This window comes from Sapajus apella, unplaced genomic scaffold (genome assembly GCF_009761245.1).
Source record: "Sapajus apella isolate SASKATOON/1434 unplaced genomic scaffold, GSC_monkey_1.0 scaffold18, whole genome shotgun sequence".
Lineage (NCBI taxonomy): Eukaryota > Metazoa > Chordata > Mammalia > Primates > Cebidae > Sapajus > Sapajus apella.
In genome coordinates, this window is record NW_022436958.1 from 2,039,799 (window position 1) to 2,053,917 (window position 14,119).

The 14,119-nt window shown below is 37.8% G+C and overlaps 1 long non-coding RNA gene across 1 annotated transcript; it reads right to left on the reverse strand.

The window, feature by feature from the left end:
* Nucleotides 1-1,702: 1,702 nt before the first annotated feature.
* Nucleotides 1,703-13,541, reverse strand: LOC116556920. The gene is made up of 3 exons (XR_004271253.1): nucleotides 13,471-13,541; nucleotides 6,059-6,068; nucleotides 1,703-1,713 (listed from the first exon to the last, which is right to left on the reverse strand). It is a non-coding gene; the product is annotated as an uncharacterized LOC116556920 (long non-coding RNA).
* Nucleotides 13,542-14,119: the final 578 nt, after the last annotated feature.

Genomic DNA, 14,119 nt, shown 5'->3' on the forward strand with positions numbered 1-14,119 from the left:
ATCAACATCCCATTACTTTCCTTCTTTTCTGGCTTTCCCCTTTGCTTTTCCCCCCTCATCTTATCTTTTCCCCATCTGTCATTTCCTTTTTCTTTAATCTGTATTTTTATTCAATGCATTTTAAAATACATATTGTAACTGCTAAAAAATTAGCTATTATTTATTATTTCTCTCAACATCCCAAATGCCTGAGTTACTGAAATCTTGCAAAATACAAAAAAGAGGCATTTTAGCAGTTTAACAGATAAACACAATGACTAAGGACTAAGATATATATATATATATATATATCTCCCTTGTGTATATCACATAGCTGTTGTGTGTGTGTGTGTATAGCCCTTGTGTGTGTGTGATATTGGTCAGCACTTGTTACAAAATGGCAAAATCACATATTATTGGCAAAAAAGAAAAAATTTTTTAAAAACCATCTTGGTACATGGGGTCACGCAGCAGGTGACAGAGCTGGAATTGAAGCCTATGCTATATGACTGATCCCAATGATTTTCATAGCATGATATGACACTTACTGATATAAAATACTAATGTGTGCTCATATGTATGAATTTAAAAATTTTGTTCTAAGTTGGGCATGGTGGCTTATTCCTGTAATCCTAGCACTTTGGGAGGCTGAGGCTGGCAGATCCCCTGAGGTCAGGACTTCAAGACCAGCCTGGCCAACATGGGGAAACCCTGTCTCTACGAAAAATATAAAAAGTAGCTGGGGGTGGCAGTGCATGCCTGTAGTTTCAGCTACTTGAGAGGCTGAGGAAGGTGAATTGCTTGAAGCTGGGAAGAGGAGGTTGCCGTAAGCCAAAATTGGGCCACTGCACTCCAGCTTGGGTGACTGAGTGAGATTCTGTCTCAAAAATAAAATACATATAAATAAAAATAAAAATTTTATTCCATACCAAATTTAAAGCAAAATTTTCTCTCTCTACACCTCAATTAGACATGATGCAAACCCTTGAAAGAGTTTAACTAAAATTATTCATCTAATTCTTTAGTGATCTTGATATTGGAGATTTTTCCTGTAATATCCACCTTCAGGTCTCTCCTAATTTGAAAGTAAAGTAAATGAAAATTGAAATAGCCACTCACCATCTTTACAATGATTTGTGTAATAAATGGATCATGCCATAGTGCAGTTTCTTTAGGTAAATCTGGTGGGGAAATAAGAGTGCCTGCAAATTATTTTATTACTTGTTTGTAACTTCAAAATCCTCTACCAGGTTTTAAAGATAATTTATGGTTTATTAACTTAGGATCATTTTATGAGAGCAAATGTGGCTTTCCTGACATAAAAATGCTACACAGTAACTAAATGAACATAAAATTGGTGCCTCACCCAAAGAAACTTGGTTCTGAAAGCCTTGCATTTCGAAGGGAAAATGGGCAAGAAAGTAAATTGAACTGACAAGGTGATATAAACTGTAGATGGAAGTCTGTTACTTCATTAACTTAGCAAAATATTTTAACTCCTCACAATACCTGTAATAGGGGCAGCGTGAGCTGCTTGGCTTCTTCACTTCAAAAGTTATTTTCCAGCATATTTCTGGAAACAGCTTAGCACTACCAAGTCATCCTGTTGTGACACCTTGAAGTAGGTAAAAGCAAGCTGTGAAAATGGCAAGAGTGGACATTGAGAATATTTTACTGATTCAGTTAAATATGGAAAGAAAAGCAGACAGAAACAGCAATACTCCCCAGTCCTGTCTGTGTGGCAGACTGTCACTCTCCTCCAAGTCAGCTTCCACATGTTCTGCATTTCCCGGAGGTCTCTTTGTCACATTCCTCCCTGTTATCACCACCCAATCCCTTATTTTAAAAGGAGCACAAAAAGGGACCACATCATCATACAAATTGTCATTGTCAAGAGGAAACACAAAATTCTAAAGTCTTTTCATTCAGCAAAGGCACATATCAGGATGTAGGAGCCATGAAAAATCATAGTGAACTTGGGTGGATCACTCACTCTGTGTCAAGCACAGGTGTAAGCTTTTTATACCCAGTGTCTGTTTTATGCTGTGCAACAACACCAGTACCCTCCTTTAATGGCCTGAGTCAACAAGGGCAGAGAAAAGTTAAGTAAGTTACTCGGGGTCACACAGCAGGTGACAGAGCTGGAATTAGAGCCTATGCTATATGACTCCAGAAGTCTCTCCTAATAATGGCCATGCTACTTAAAATAAAATAAAATAAAATAAAGTTTGAACTATGGCTTCCTAAATGCTGACCTGGAAATTTAGCCTGTCACATGCCCATTTGTTCAGGTCCTCCTCCTCGGTCTTGTTAATTCCAGCCCCTAACACTGCAAGGCTGAGAGTTCCTTTAAATGAAAGGGCACATAGATTTCTAAGCAGCTGGAAAGGCCTGAGGTTTCTGCTTGATATTTTTAGAAGCGTATTCCTTATAAAGTATAAAGCTGATCCTTTCTCAGTCCTACAGGACAATTAGAACTTGTCAGCTGAAGACACGGTGCATTATTCTCTCCTTTAACCCTGTCCTATTTGTGTTTCCTTATCACAGTTCACAGGCAGCTACTGATCTGATTATTAAACAGACGCTTCACCCTGCTGCTCGTTCCTGCCAGTGCAGGAGCTCTATCTGTTTGGACCGGTTCAGCCCAATCTCTTTTGGGGTGACTCGGGTGATGTGATGTTAAGCTTCCCAGGGCCATTGTGTTCTGTATTCTGCCTCTGACTTCTTCCCTGCTACCCACGTGAGCTTCCACCATGCTGTCTTCTTTCCTGTCCAGAAATCGTGTAGTAAGATGCTTTTTGGCTTGAGACCCTGAAAGCAGTCTGAAGCTGCAGCTCTTTCCTTCCGGTGCCCTACAGGCATTCAGGTCCATTTGGGCAAAATGAAAATTTGCAGAAACAAAACTCTCTGGCTTTCATAGTCCTTGGTGGTCTCTAGATTTGTCAGAGGCTTCCAAAATCACTCTGGAGGGGAGAAAGAGAAGCAAGAGCAAAATTAAATAAAATCACTATGCTTCCTCTCCCACTGATTGCCTCATCAAATCTAGAAAGTGCTTTAGCAATCTACCCAATTAAGCCATAGAGACTTAGTAGCATATTCTACCGTACTACAAAGAATTCAGTTTAGTTTATTATTTTTGGGTCGTTTCTTTTAACTAAGCAGGCTGCTAAGTTCCATCAAATATAAAAACAACAGGGTAATTCAGTCAAGCATCTGACTGGCCTATTGCTTTTAGCCAATTGGCCTATTATGAGGGAATTATAAAATCTATTATTTGAATATTGTTTGACTGAACCTGGGCACCAGGTTGCGAATGGTTTCACTTCAGATTGATTCTGGGTGAAATAGCCCAAATAACAAGCTATGAGATTAATTAGGAAGTATATTTTTACTATACTCTTAAAGCTCAGCCTGGAGCTGCAGGTCTCTTGAGAGCCCAGCATGGCTTTGTGAGGCAGGAGGAGGGAACCCACTGTTTCCCTGAAAGCACCCACATATTAGACTTGGAAGTCCCCCTAATTTGTTGCTGTCCTTTGTGGAGTACGAAATTGATAGGGGAGATGCCTTATTGAGATATAGTTTTTGGCCCAAAACTTTTTTTTTTTTTTGAGATAGATTCTCACTCTGTCGCCCAGGCTGGAGTGCAGTGGCGCAATCTCAGCTCGCTGCCACCTCCGCCTCCCGGAGTCAAGCGATTCTCCTGCCTTAGCCTCCAGAGTAGCTGGGACTACAGGCATGTGCCACCACGTCCAGCAAATTTTTTGTATTTTTTAGTAGAGATGGAGTTTCACCATGTTGGCCAGAATGGTCTCGATCTCCTGACCTTGTGATCCGCCTGTCTCGGCCTCCCAAAGTGCTGGGATTACAGAGATGGGCCATCATGCCCGGCCACTTAAAACATATTTTTCACCTATTTGGAATTTAAATTGGTTGCCACCCTTCAAGCTGAAGACCAGAACAGTTAGCGAGTGGTTAGTGATAATCCCACTAAGGGTTTCGATGGGGTCAGGCGTCACACTGAAGGTGACCATCCATGTCTATTTCAAACACAAAACCTGTTACTAAAAGAGATGAGCTTTTGACCCCTGGATGATCTCATTTGTATGCCATGTCTTCACAGGAGCAATGAGTACAAGCCCCATGCTCTGTAATATTTTTTAAATGATGCAAAGACTGAAAAGTGCATTTTTTCTTCCTCAAAAGAATAGGCATGAATATGAAGGAGATTATTTAGGAAATGCATACATTCTAAGGAAAGAGCTATCCAACTGAGAAGCTGGGATTACATAAAGTGAATATCTGTTTCATGTCTATAAGTTTACATATTCGAATAACTCAGAAACCATGAAATTTGCTTCAATGAAAAGTTGCAAGATGCATTTATACTTGGGCAATGAAATGGTATGTCTTCAGGAAAGCTTGTGAGCTGCAGATTCTGAATACAAGACTATAAGAGTGTGTCGTAGTAAGGTACCTGTCACTAAATGCTCCTAAAAGTATTGATATTAGGTTGAATCTGAACATTTGGTCTTGTATAAAGTATCAAATGCCATATTTGTTGGCTAGCCCCATAATACAGGACATGGAATAAAAGAGGGAGGACTCAGGCTAAAGCTGCTGAGGAAAAGCTACTGGCGTATGCAGGAAGCGTTTTGCTGTCCATGTACCTGGGACAAGAAGCCTGTTTTGTTTTGTTGTCTGCACTTGATTTTAAAATACCTCAGGCCAATACATGTGTGTGTTACTCTAAATCTATAACTTAGCAACAGTTAGTGAACTTTTCAAATTCCATGACTGAGAATATACCAGCCTACAACCCTGTGAGTCTGCAGGTCAGAGGCGTTAGTTGTCTTAATCTCCGAACAGAATCATTCTTTAAAAATGAACATACTGGATGAGAAAGTAGCTTTTCATCATTGAACTGAGTGCTGTTTCAGATGACTGCTGAGGAGAGTTATTGTTTCTGGCAACATATCCAACTCCAACGCCTTTGTAAGAATAGAGAATAAGAATTAGAATCAGCAAACCCAATAGGCTCAATCTTACAGAACACTCTTTCAGGCTTAGACTTCTGAAATTAAACCTGTATTTATTTTACCACTGTATTAGTCATGTTCCTCCAGAGAAACAGAATCAATAGCATATGTGTTTGTGTGTGTTGAGAGAAAGAAAAAGAGAGGGGGGCGGGGAAGAGAGAGAGTTGCCCTAAGGAATTGACTCATACAATTACAGAGATGGCAAATCCCAAAATCTATAATCAGCAGGCTTGAGATCCAGGAAGAGCTGATGCTTTGATGTTTCTGTTCAAGTCTCAAGACAGGACAACCAATATTCCAGTCCAAAAGCAGTCAGGTAGGAAGATTTACCTCTTATTCAAGGGAAGGTCAGCTTTTGTTATATTCAGGCCTTCAGCTGAATGGATGAGGTCCACCTACATTCAGGGATACAATCTCCTTTACTCAGTCTATTGATGTAAATATTAAACACACCCAAAACCACCATCACAGAAACATCCAGAATAATGTTTGATCAAATATCATTGTACTGCATTGCCCAGTCAAGTTGACCTATTAAATTAACTCTCACAACCATCTAGCAAAGTTATTTGGTAAGTGCTCCAACTATAATATCAGGTGAATACTGCCTCTAGAATGACGTCACATCTGTCTCTAATGATGTGAGGTGGTGTTGGAACATAGACGTGGACAGATGCCTAGAATCTCCTCAAGATTACTGAAAATGTTTTATGATGACTTTTATGCATGCTTGTTAATAGATGTTGATGTCCAGAACTTGCTTTCATTATAACCCGCTCTCTGGTTGTGAGACTGTATGAGAGAATACCTATTTCTCAGCTATTTCTAAACTACTGGACACTGCCCAGTGACAACCAAAAAGAATCTCATACTTGTAAATGGCCACATTACATTGGCTTAGGCCAGATTGCAGCACATTTTCTATAAAGCCTCTGGGCAGAAAATATTTTTTTCCATAAAGAGGTTTTGAAATGCCCTTCCTAGCTCAACAGCACCCAGGATAATACAAATCTCACAGAGCAAATGCAGGTGACAGAGAGCACAGCCCCAGGCCTTGGGTGGAGAGTAAAAGCTTGCAGGATCTCACAGCTATTTTTGATAATATACAAAACAGAAAGCTAGCATTGAGCAGAGGTGAGGGGAGTAAAATACAGCTTCTGTGGAAAACGGTTGCTACAGGCTGTCTCAGGAGCAAAGAAAGAAACAAAATAAGACTTTGGAACCAAAAGAAAGAAGCAGACATCAGAGCACACCCCAACAGAGAACCCAGAGATCAACACTAGCCCCTTATCACATTGCTCAAAGATTATCATCAGCTCAACAGTAATCAGAGCTGCAAATAAATATCAAAAGGTATTGAATTCCTTTAGAATTTGTTATATGGGTGTAAATTAAATGTTATATCATTTTTATTGTCTTTCTTTTGTCTTCCTCTGTATTCCCAAATTAAAATGCCCTACATGTTTTGTGATGGGATGAATGAAAACCATCTTATAAAGTTAGAGCCAAGATTCTGGTGCCCAGAGTGGACTAGATAGATAAGCAGCTGCATGCCCTGATGAATATGTAGTAGAATATGTAATTGAATATAGATCTAATGAGACTTAATTCTCCTCTTTTATATATCACCAAAGTGAAAAACAATAACCAATAAACACAATCAATGACTATTCCAAAGGAATGTGTATTTCACTCAAGGCTGTACTTTTTAAACTTCTGGAAGCAAATTTGCTTCTGAAATATTTTATATTTACCATTTAATGTGAAGTCTCTTTGCTTTGGCTGAGGACTCCCAAACAGGATTGAAAAGCAAAGGAAATTGTAGAACTGCTTTATCTGTTGCCCTCGCAACTGGCTATATAATGCAATCTATGTTTTGAGACTTAAGGGAGGTGCTTTTGGAAGATACAGTAAATCTAATCAACCTTGCAGTATTTACTCTAGGAAATTACTACATCGATGTCTAAAATTGCATTCAAATGAAGAATAGTAGGTAGCTTCCTTCCTACAATAGTCTTTTGTGCACTCGATGTCTCTTGTATAATCTATATGCAGCCTTCTCCTCATTCTTCATATCTTATCTCCTCAGGACAGTGGGGATTAATTTGGATTATTAATGTCTCCTTTTCAGGGATATTTTTCCCCCTGAGGCTATTTTGTATTCCACTATGGGCTCATAAAGCTAATCTAAACATAGGGCACCACTGACATTAAAGGAAAAATTTGTTCAGAAAACATCCCCATGAGACTTGAAAAAAAAAAAAAATCAACCTTCCAGGCAGATTCACAGAGTGATTTTAGAATGAACATTTTCATTTAATGAAAAAAACCAAGACAGCTTTGATTTTAGGTATCACTTTTTTCCCATAAGTTCGGGATACTAAAGATAAACATGCTTATATTCACGGAATTTGCTCCAGATTCTGATAAATAATGTGCATATCTCTGTATATTGAGTTGAGATGGCAAACACACTGCGGATTCTTTGTATTATAACTAAATTATGAATCTGGAATTTCACCTCCTCAGCAAGATAAGCTTTTCTATTTCATATAAGACCATATGTAAGAATTAGGAAGATTAGGAAGGAGAAAAAGACATCTGAGCATGTGGATAGTACTGGTTTGGGAAATTTAGCTGAAATATTAAAAAAAAAACTTTCTGAACAAGATTGGTAGAAACCTAATTTCACTTCTCCCTTGAGTTTCTTGGGTTCTGGCCATTTCTGACAATTGAAAGCTCTGGGTGGGAGCTCTCTGCCCATCTGGGAGCCCACTAAAAAGAAGGAAATCAAATACACATAACTATATTTATTTCCTTTATGGCAACCACTAAAATCACTGAATAAACAAAAAAGTGTTGCTCAATAAAATGTTAATTTGAAAATGCCACTGTAGTTAAGTCCAAAGTCATTTTTCACCCTTACATTCTATCCTGTATCCAATTTGTCATTAATTCCAGGGGTTTTTTTTCTTTAAAATGTCTTTCAAATTTTTTGTTGTTAGGCCTTAGGACTCTACTCTTTTGTTAATAACAAAAACAACAATAATAATTAATTTTAGCATGACTTCCTGCCTGAGTCCATACACTTTTCCAGGTAAATATTTGCAGATTAAGGCTCAAGTTCAGCTACCTAAGATAGTGTCCCAGTTATTGATGAGAACATCAAGTACAAACTAACTTTATATTTAAGATGTATCACTTGTGAGAAGTAAATAGTTGTGTCTTGCTTTTTATCAAACCTGATAACTTCTTTTAATTGGATTCTATATCTCATTTTAATATTAATATAGATGCATTAAGTCTAAGATTTGTATATGTTTTGTATTTGGCGCCTCTTTTTTCATTAGTCTGTTTCTCCTTTCCTATGCTACAGATTGGCATATTAAAGTAAACCCTCTTTGGGGCCACAAACCAAAAATAAATTATGGTTGCTAATGGAGCCATCCTGGTTACTTGTGCAGAAGTCTATGGTAAGAATCCATTCTCTGATGAGACTGACTGATTGAGCTTATACTGCTCAGCTTGCCATTATTGCTGTCTGTATTCATGATCATACCAGAAAAAGCAGTACATCTACCATCACGGGCAAGGTACAAAATAAAGGGCTCTGTATTTCTGATGCTGATGTTACCATTACTAACACTTGCGCAACTTGTGATACATGCCAAAAGCTGACCTATTTGTCTTGTGATAAGGAAGATCACCTTGTACAGAGTTCCTTCTCACCCACTCTTGCAGACTGACTAGATTGCACCTTTGCACCCCCTCCAGGCTAACAGCAGTGATTTATCACTCTTTACACTTTCTCTCAGTATGGGTATTTTTGTTCCTTAAAGATCAGCTGTATTTGGCCAGAGTTGTGGCCCTTCAAACTGTCTGTGTATTTGGCCTTCCAGATCATTTTCAGCCTGATTAGCACTTTTGATCATACATGTTACTTAGTAATGAGTTGATTATCAAGGTATTTGATAGAATTTCCACACACCCTTTTATCTACAGGCATCTAATATTATCGGGCATGCATTGCATCTGCCTTCTCAAAAATTGATTCAAACCATTTCTGACTCTGTGTTTTTCATGTTCTTTTGGCTCACACACAATAGCAAGGAAATTTGGTCACCGAGTACAGCTGCCCCCCCAGAAGGGGTCATCTCCTTGTAGCTGCTTTTAGGTTGATAATTAGGACCAAAGATGTGAGAGGTTATTTAAACCTATTTTGAAAATTCAAGATTCATCCTTCATCATTCCTGAGTGATCAAGGGATCAAGCATCTTACTTTCCCCTAATAATAACCACAGGTGATCTTGGTAGGTATGCCCCTTCGATGTCCAAAAGGGAGCCTAAAAATACTTAATTCTGGTTTAGCAACTTGGGTTCTTTTGTTTGATGGATCTGATCCTGGATCATAAGAAACTGATCTCTTGGTTGACCACATTGTTCGTTGAGTCCTCCTGCAGTGGCCCACTTCTACAAAATTGAACATAATAGATTTCTACAAATGTTATAAAAGTGACCTTGTTTCTCTCATACCTGATCTGTCTAGATGAGAAATTGAATTGTGAGCAGGAGATAATTATTTTAAAAAATGTTACTGTTACTACATTGGAATGAGGCACATCTATTTTATGGTGGCAGAGAACAACATCCTGTCACCTTGGAGACAAACACTTCAGATATGGAAAGGAAGAGGAGAAAGAGGTATGTTAATCATCTTTGCTTTCCAGAATCAACTCTGGAGACTTCCTTCAGAAAAAAGAAGGTCCTGATTTTCTCTACCAAAATAATATGAGAAGCTTTACTTCAGCTGACTGCTCAGTCTACCAAACCTTACAGGTATCTGTGAACACAATTTGATCAACATCTTCTGTAACCTTACTGAGAAAATAAGTAAAAACATATCTTTTGTATCTTTCATGTGAAACAGCCATCAACACATCTGGAGGTCTTCCCCACCCTCATTCACGTAGGCCTTGCTCAGTCCCTTTAGGCAGACTAATTCTGCCAAACCAGTGGCATAGATAAATGGGAGAGGTCAGACTGACTGCCCGCAAGCAGGTCCTCCAGAACAAGCATTTGACTCAATCATTTTAACTGAACTGAGCACTCAAAGGTCTAATGGCCAGACAGGTGATGCTGAAATCCTATCAACCTGTGGATCCTGACCCATGTAGGAGCCACGTTGAGGACACCAAAAATTGTAACTAATACTTTATTTCCTAAGATTCTATGTATATTTGCTTCTTATGTGTAAGGCAGGCACAAACTGACTTCATCCTAAAAACATACTGACTTGACCTTAAAAGACTTTCAAGAATTTAAGAAAACAAGTACATCATGTAGCTCTCATATGACTATAGAAATCTCTTCAAAATTTGGTCACCCGTAGTTACTCAGGGAAGATTCCTGGAGGGATCTGTGAGATAAATGACTCATTATTTTAGCACACCCTGTGAGCACTTAGTTTTACAATGGAAAGCAGCCAACTAGAAATTTGTCCTTACCTTTGTTGAAATGAATAAACATACCACTTCAGCTCTAGAATGCTTTCAGATCAGCCATAACTCAAAGGCCAGAATTGCCCCAGACCTCCTCCTTTTGGATTTAAGCAGAATCTGTGTATTCACTGATACATCTTATTGTACCTCAATTAAAGTTTTAGACCAAGTGGAAAGGGAGATGCAGAAATTTATAAAGAAAATTATTTCAATTTCTTAGGTAGACCCTGATGGCTTAAAGGAATTTATTTAGCTGAATTGGGTCCAGCTGGGAAGAATGGTCAATACTGCAGATTGGCCTCCTCCTGCTACTTGTAGCTCTGGAGATCGAAGTCTTAATTAAATAATATGGGAAACAAAGTTATGGATTTAGTCCTAGCCTACCTTATTTAAATCAATGAGACTAGCCAACACAGTAGCATACTCATGGGAAAATTCACCAGCAGTCAAGACAGAGTAGTAAAATAAGAAGCAGATACTGTTGCGACAGAATTCACCAGGGCTAGCTCATAATTTTCATGTCTTATAAGGAAGGCAGTTACTGTACTTTATTCTGAACTATCTTTTAAAAGATTTTTGTATAGAGAATAGCCTTGGAAGACAGAGATAGAGTTTTCCTCCAGAGCAAATAGCAAACATGCATTCTGTCAAATACAATGATGATAACATCTCTTTCCAGACCAAAGGGCTGGCATGCTTATTACCCATCATGAAATATGATAGTTCCAAGCACAGAATTCCTTTCTGTATTACAGACCACAGCATGTGCTAATGCTTTCTGGCTGAATAGTCCTGTGGAAATTAGGAATTGGAGACAGAGTGTGAAAATTGCCAATACCCTTGCTATTGCCATTATTATTTGTAATTAACTATATTTTCTGAACCAGGAAGCTCATATAATTTACCAGAATCCATGAAACTGTGGCAGGCTAACCTGTTAACTTCCCAATAGAGTAAAATCTCAGCGCCTTCAAAGTTGCTGACAATATAACAAGGTGAAACACCACACATAAACTGTGATCACAGTTTCTGATACAATAAATGACTTCAATATTGGAAGTTGTTTGGTATCATTTCCCTCACATATTACAACACTCAGTACAGAGTCAAAGTGCAATACAGAGTAACAGAGGGAATGGTCAAACTTTCAATAAGATATCAAAGGAAAATAATTTGCTTGCCATACTGTCACAAAATGATTTCGAAATATTTGGTGGTCAAAATGAAATAAATAGATAGTTCTAGAATCTTTTTAGGGCAATACAGAGCATCAGTTTTCACAAGTTGAATAGATTTTGTTCTTAATTTTCTATCCAGTAGATGTCAGCAGTTTTCTCTATTTCTTTATAAAGTTAATTCTTTCCTAACTTCAGAGATTCTCATTACAATTAGATTTTTATCATTATGCAAAAATTTTGGTAATATAATAATCAATGTCAGCTAAAGATGGTATTTTGAAACAATGACAAAAGGCCAATTCTCAGCTTTATGTGTCTTGATGCATCAGCCAGACACTTGAAAAAGCTCGTTTATGGAGGATGTACCTGTCATATAATGAAAAGATATCACGAATTTAAATCCTGAGTAATATTTTAGTACTTATTAAACCCATAATGTTCTCTTATTTTTATGGAAAAGGAGGGAAGGGTTAAGTTTCTATTAGATTATATTATTACACAAAATGTCTTATGCCCTTTCCTGTGGAAAGGTTATAGCGAGAACTCAAAAAGTTTGTAGAAAATGGAATTAAATGATAAAAATAAAAATATACATTTTATTTCTCAACATAAGCTCCTCTGAGTTCAAGACGCTTTTGTAAGTGATAATGCCAGCCATTCAATCCATCTCTAAAGAACCGAGGAGTCAGAATTTAGCTATGTCAATGCAGTCTTTTTTACATTACTAACTTAAAAAAAAAAAAAGTGTGCCTTTTAAAGATTTGTTTAAGGTTAGGAAACAAAAAGAAGTCAGAAAGAGCCATGTGAGGAATGTAAAAAGGTGGATGACTAATGGTTTCCTACTTATATTCTAATAAAATTGCCTTTGTTTAATGAGACGTATGAGCAGGACCATTGTCATAGTGGTGAAGAACTCTCTGCTGAAAATTTCTGGGTGTTTTCCTGCTAACACTTTGGCTAACTTTCTTAAAACCCTCTTGTAATAAGCAAATGTTATCAGTTTTTGGCCCTCCACAAAGGCAACAAGCCAATTGTGTTTAGCATCCCCCAAAATTGTTGCCATTACTTTTGCTCTTGACCATTTCACTTTTGCTTTAATTGGACCACTTCCATCTCTTGGTAGCCATTGTTTTAATTTTGTTTTGCCTTCAAGATGTACTGGTAAAGCCATGTTTCATCTCCTGATACAATTCTTCAAATAAATTCTTTAAGATTTTGATCCCTCTTGTGTAAAATCTCCATTGAAAGTTCTGCTCATATCTGCAGCTGACCTGGGTGCCATGGCTTTGGCACCCATTGAGTAGAATATTTGCTCAACTTTAATTTTTCAGTCAGAATTTTGTAAGCTGAACCAATAAAGATGTCTATGATGTTGGCTATTGTGGGTGCTATTAATCATTGGTCTTTTTCAATTAGGGCATTGCGATGGTCAATATTGAGTGTCAACTTGTTCAGATTGAAGGATGTAAAGTATTGTTCCTGGGTATGTCTGTGAGAGTGTCACCAAAGGAGATTAACATTTGAGTCAGTGGACTGGGAGAGGCAAAACCACCCTCAATCTGGGTGGGCATCATCTAATCAGCTACCAGTGCAGCTAGAATAAAGCAGGCAGAAGACATTGGAAGAACTTGATTAGCTGAGTTTTCCAGGTTTCATCTTTCTCCCATGCTGATGCTTCCTGCCTTCAAAAAAGTTGAAGAACTCCCAGTCCTTCAACTTTTGAACTCTTGGACTTACACCAGTGATTTGCTAGGGGCTCTAAGGTCTTTGGCCATGGACTGAAGCCTGTACTGTTGGCTTCCCTATTTTGAGGTTTTAGTACTCAAACTGTCTTCCTTGCTCCTCAGCTTGCAGTTTTGGCCTATTGTGGGACTTCACCTTGTGATCATGTGAGTCAATACTCCTTAATAAGCTCCCCTTCATAATTACATCTATCCTATTAGTTCCCTCCAGAGAATCCTGGTTAATACAGGCATGAACAAGATTAATTTTTCCTCACAAACCGATGTGGATAATATGCTGCTGTGGGCTCCATCTTCAACATTGTCTGATTACTGTTTAAAATGAGCTGTTCATTTGTAAATTGCTAATATCTGTAGGCCATTGTCCCCATAAACTTTTTGAAAAGCATAAATGATTTTACCGTTCTTTCATCCAAGCTTCACCATTAATTGAAGGTTTTGTATAAATTTTAGTAGAATTAATGTTGCTCTGATAAAGACTGTTCAAACTGATGTTTTATCCTTCTTAGTGCCTCAAACTAGATCCTGTTCAGACATGTTATAACAAGTTAGTATGACTTTATTTTAGTGCAAAAAAACTTTGAAATTTCTGCATAGATATTTCGTAATATGCATTTTCATGAACTTTTAAAATATTTGACATACGCTTCAATCTATTTATTGATGTCAGGTTTTTAAATGTGAGC